This window comes from Schistocerca cancellata, chromosome 12, assembly GCF_023864275.1.
Source record: "Schistocerca cancellata isolate TAMUIC-IGC-003103 chromosome 12, iqSchCanc2.1, whole genome shotgun sequence".
Classification (NCBI taxonomy): domain Eukaryota; kingdom Metazoa; phylum Arthropoda; class Insecta; order Orthoptera; family Acrididae; genus Schistocerca; species Schistocerca cancellata.
Window position 1 is genome coordinate 34,363,687 of NC_064637.1, and position 6,000 is coordinate 34,369,686.

The window sequence follows — 6,000 nt, forward strand, 5'->3', positions numbered from 1 at the left end:
TCGGCATATCACGTCTCTTTGGCATGACCATTCGAGCTCCCTTCATGGGAACAAACTCAGAGAAGTCAAACCTCTCCCAACAGCCTGATCAACTTTTTCCCAGCCATCTCGCCATGTGGAAGTAATGTTAGCTCGGTTGCGAATAGGGCACTACGGCTTTAGTCACCACCACTTGAGTGGCGACCCTGCTCCCAGCTGTCCTTTCTGTCGCCAGCCATTAACAGTCAGGCATTTCCTGATCCTCCGCCCCCTATTTTAGCCACTTATGTCTCAGGGTTGGGCTGCCGCCTGCTTTGCCGGACATTTTAGCGGATGACGTGCGAGCTGTGGCTCACGTTTTTTAAAAAGCAGTAATATGACGAAAGAGATTTGATTTCTACCTGGTGACTCCAGTGTCTTGTCGCCGTCTTTTAGATACTCTTCCGTAACGTCTTGACGTTTTAGATTTGTTTTTTCTTCCTTTCTGTATTGGACCTCGAAACAGTTTTTATGCTCGCAGTCCCAGCACGCTATGGTTCTATACTGTGCACTTATGACCTTAGATGTTTTACGCCCTAAACCCCTACCAAAAAACAAAAAAAAAATCTGTTTCTCTCCTGTACACAGTACACAATACCATAATATGTGTTCATATCCTTCTGCATTTTGCATTTTCTTAACCATGAAGTACACCCCCGTACAGTAACACTACCTCCTGTGTACTTCACTGCTGGCACTACACACAGTTGCATATAACATTCACTAGTAATTTACCAAACCAAAACCCTTCTGTTGGATTGCCACAGGGTATAGAGTGATTTGTCACTCCAAATAACTTGTTTCCAATCGTCCACTGTCCAGTGGTGCTGCTCTTTACTCCACCTCGAGCATCACTTACACTCACTACAGAAATGTCTGAATGTGTGACATATGCAGCGTCGGTCAACAATTGCATCCTGTTCTTTTTACACACAGTCATTGTGATAGCTGGACTTCTGGAAGCACTTTGGAGTTTGGAAGTGATTCCTTCCTCTGACATTACATGATTTTTTACAACCACCATCTGCAGTGATGAACAGTTCTTGTGTATCAGTATCTGAGGTCTCACTTGCCTCAGTTTAGCTGTGATTCCACTTCACAGTCACATCACCAACAGGTGACTGGGCAGCTTTAGAAGGGCCAAAATGTCTCTGATGAATTTGTTACATAGATGACATCCAATCAGTAGTCCATGTCCAAAGCCACTGAGTCCTCTCGACCAACTCATTCTGCACTTAATCTTTCTCTGCTGACAACACAGTGCTCTGTGCCTCATTTTATACTGGTGAGTCCGCCTCCCGTGACATCTAGTGGTTTCACATTACATAGGGGTGTACGTGCAAGTTGTAGAGCTAGGGAGATGGAGGTGGGAGTTTATAATTACTTTTTGTGTGAAATTAATATTATTGTTCAAATCCCCGTCCACCCATCCAGATTTTGGTTTTGTGAGGTTTCCCTCAGTCTCTTAATGAAAATGCTGGGACAGTTCCTCTGAAAAGAACAGAGCTGATTTCTTTTCCAAACCTTTTTAAATCTAGTCTAGTGCTTTTCTCTGTAATGACATTGTTGTCAGTGACTTCATAAGCCTTAAACTTCTTTTCACACTTTACCACACTACAATTGCTTCATTGTTTTACCGGTTAGCTGCTACCTTTTATATTTTATTAACAGTTATTTTTGGTGCCTATCAGATGTGTCACTGTTTTTCTCTTTTTCAGGGACACTGACAACTGCTTGATAGTTCTGCACATCCGTATTTCGATGAAGACAATGTTACCACAAATTATTGACACTTTTATGTATTCCATGGATCATACCAGGCGAGTCATTTTGGCACTATTTTTTAAATCTTGCTTTTAAATATGAATTAATGATATTAGATTAAGTTTTGTCATTACCAGATGACTTTAGAGTCATATGCAAACATATTTTTGCCTAGGGCTGTGTTAGGAAATTAATAAACTTTGTCTCATACTTTTTATGAAAATACCACCTTGTCACTGACTCTAATTTTTTTGTAACATGTTTTATATGGACTCTGGAAGATTGATCTATTACGCATGATCAACTTCTAATTACACAGTCAATGTCATGGGTGCACAATTTTTAAAATGTCCATCACAAAATTACAGGCACTATAGCATAGGTGCATGCACCATTTACTGTGCGGTTTGTTTTAACATGTCAAAGATATTGAAACCTTTTAGTGTAGTCTGAAAATTTTAACATTGTTTCATATTTAAACACATTTATACCACTTTGTATGTTTATGAGATTGAAATGTGTTGTACATGAATATGTTTATAAAATTTAATAAAAACTCATGTTTAAAATATATCATTCAGTAATACTAGCTGTTCTATTGATCTTATATTTTTATCGTTTGTTTTGTAAATCCTTTCTCTACGCCTTTGGTTACAGATCAACCTAAAATCTTACTTTATTGAAGAAATTAATTGGTACTGCCAATCCCTGAAATACAAATGTTTCACTAAAATTTAACTCATATTGCATAATGTGTCAGTATGCTCCATTGGTGCTTGGGAAAATTGCTGATTTGTTTAATTGTTTGATGGAGAAGTAGTATGTCAGCTCAATGAGTGTTTGGTTGAACATGTCTTTCATTATGGAATAAGGTACACACCCATTGTGACCTAAATGCATAATGTAATTTGTGTATCGTGTGTGAAACTTCAGAGGCCAGTTCAATATGTATGTGTAATAGGAACAATGCAACTTTTTGAAGTTACAAATTATTTATCTTTCAGCATAGTCCACTTTCAATGATATGATTCAACATCCATGCATTTTTGTAACACCTCCAAAAAATTGGAATTTCTCAAGCTGTGTGAAATACACTTCTGTCTCAGTGACAATGTTCTGATTTGAGCAGAGTTATTTTTTACTGTTTCTTGATTTTAGGAAGATAAAAATTGCAAGGAGCCAAGCCAACTGAATACAAGATGTGTGGGAGCCATCCATAACACTGTTCAAGAAGTTTTGCGGTAATGGTTCCAGATGAATTGACTGGTGTGTTATTGTGGTAAAACAGCGTTTTCTTCTCAACCAAATCGGCCATTCTTTCTTTAATTCCATGCTGGCATTATCTAATATCTCATATAGTATTGTCCAGTGACTGTTTTTCCTTTTTCTAAGAAATTTTAAGTGTGATTCCCTTCAGATCACTAAAGCCACAGTTTTTTCTAGCCAAAGGGATTCTTTTCAACTTTATTTGAACAGATTCATCTCGACCAATCCATCATTGTAATTGTTGCTCATTTTTGGGAGTACAGTGATGAAGCCAGTTTAGTCAATGGTGACAATTTGACGCAGAAAGTTGTACAGATTAAATATTCCAAACGCAGCTGTGAAGCAACAGTTTCTTGTTGTCCATTGTCATGTGATCATGACCACCCACAGGTCCAAATATATTTCATCACTACATTATCATGTAAAATACCAGTTATTATCTGGATCTACTCTTCCATGACTTCTACTAATTTGCACAGCTTGGTTCACTGAGCAGTGGGAATTTTGTTGTGGAATTTTACTGTGACTTTTTGGTAGCCACATCTGTCAGTTGTCCTGGGTGGTGCTAATCAAAATTGAACGCTTATCAATGTTTAGATTCATCGAACCAGTATGTAGCTGTTATCATTGATGGTAAAACAACTATAAACTGCATCTAATTTTTATCTCACCACACAGTTCCCCATAAAAAAAGATAGAGAAACTTTCTTGTATTTTAGCAAAAACAACACAGCACGACTTACTAAAATGATGGGCAAGTCCGAAGTGTTGTCAAACAAATGGAGGCACACCATCATAACACCAGTCTGCATTACCAATTACACCTATCTTCTAGCATAAGTGCTTATTGGACTGGTCTTGTAACATATGTTTATTGCAAGACCTACTATTAATTGTCACATTGATATGTTAATTTAGTGTAACAACAATCCTCAGTTCAGAATGCAGAAGAGTGTTGTTGTTACAGTTATCGACCACAGAAACCTACAGCCACATAATTTTTCTGAAGCTTATGTGTTAGTGAAGTGTGAGACATATCAGGTGTGTGCTAGATTCAGACACAGTCCCCAGTATGTGGCTTCAGCAGGCATAGTTCTACAGTCACATCACACTTCAGATGATAAAACTGCCACCAGGTTAGGTAACTGAGTTGTAAAACTGATACTATATGTGTGAAAGCCTTGTCTGATGTAAGGCAGAGCCCGACAGCCTTAATAAGATCAGGTTAAATAAAGTAATTCATTAAAATCAAATCAAATATGAGAGTTCACTACTTGCAACTACTTAGATTTGAAGATTATCCATAGTGATCATAATGGGTCATGTAATTAACAATGTGCAGCTGAAACTGAAGAATAATTGAGAATTATTTTAAATATGAATACTGTTGCTGATTCCCTCAATACTCATATGTCAGCTGTAGTGATATAAAGTTTTATGGAGGATAATTTCCATGAACCAATTCCAACTGCCTGATATGATAGCACTGCTCAACTTACTTTTCTAAAATTTTTTTTAAGCAGCTGCAATATTTAGTCAGTGCCCAAGGTCAGAATTCACTTAAAAACAATATGTGTTATTAATATTAATTTATTAAAACATTTATTACAATATTAATTTCAAGTGTTTCAACAGCTGGCTCCAAGTCTTTATTTGGATACCACTTCAGTGACTTGTGTGTCCAAAATCCAGCCCAGTTATCCAAGTGAGGAAATCAATGAAAGTATGTCAGTAACTTTCAAAATACTTTTCATTGATAAAATTTGATTTCAGGTTTTTAGTCTCCTAATTACATTCATTTCTTATACATGGTGACAGTCTGTTCATTTCTATAGTTTTTATTTTCATTTATTTATTTATTGCACATTTTTGCTGATTTTTGCTTTTATATTTTTTAGTTCTTCTGTTCCCATGTCATCCAGTATTGTAAATATTATTTGCATACAAACCAAGCCAGCAACTTGTGAGGGACATAAATTCCTATTTTGAAGCACCGAGTCTAACATTAAATTGGTCTTCAGTCTAAATTGAACTGTATAAAACATATTTTGAATTAAAAGATGTTTTGTAATTCTGACATATAGTTTTGTTAATGCTATAAGAATGATGTCTTAAATGGAGCTGCCTCACCTGAAGGAGGCAGAATATCAGCAGTGATAGGCACTGCCTTGCCTCACAACTACACCTGTGTGCAACATCAGATGGCACTACATTTTCGTTTCGATTGATAGTGTGTTGGTAGCACTGATGGAGACCATGTTTATGTTTGTCAGATACAGATCACACACTCTAAGGTGGCCCATTCCTGTTCAGGGAAAGTCAGCTGTCCTGTGCCACAGCGGAACAATTACACTCATTACCAGCCATAGCTACTTAATAATATTATGAACTTTAACAATAAGTAGCTCTTAGGAAAATAGTATCTATGTGTGGCATTTTGTGTAGTGATTATTATCATTCATCAGAAAAATGAGCAAAGAGGTTATACCTGGTACTTCTAGCTGCTTGCCATCGTCTTTTGTGTCACATTTGCAACACATTAACATTACATGTTTGTTTCCTTTGTAAGCTGCTAGCCTTTTCCCAGTGGCTTCACCCACATATATTGAACACATCTCCTCTTCCCCTTCTCTGCATCTACCTCTTTCTCCCACTGTCTGTCTACCTCGTCCTTACACGTCTGTCTATTTCCTCATCCCCACTCTCTCTGTCACTTCAGCTCCTCCACCCCTGTCTTTGGACATTTCCTCCACAACCACTCTCTGTCTATGTCTTCCACCCCTCTCTCTGACCATATCTGCCTTTACCCTCCCTCTGGACATATCCTTCTGCCCCTCCCTCTTTCCATCTCCATGTCCCATCTTCCTTTTCCACCTGCCTAGCATCCCTCTACACCTTCCATCTTCATGCATCTCCTCCTCCTCCTCCTCCTCCTCCTCCTCCTCATCTCTA

The 6,000-nt window shown here is 37.8% G+C and overlaps 1 protein-coding gene across 1 annotated transcript in view; it reads left to right on the top strand.

The window, feature by feature from the left end:
- LOC126109800 (meiosis-specific nuclear structural protein 1-like) overlaps nt 1–2,303 on the top strand; it is a 106,554-nt gene extending 104,251 nt beyond the window's left edge. The window contains exon 11 of the mRNA XM_049914858.1: nt 1,737–2,303. The gene's annotated coding sequence lies outside the window, so the exon portion shown is untranslated. The remainder of the gene's footprint in view (nt 1–1,736) is intronic.
- The last annotated feature ends 3,697 nt before the right edge of the window (nt 2,304–6,000 follow it).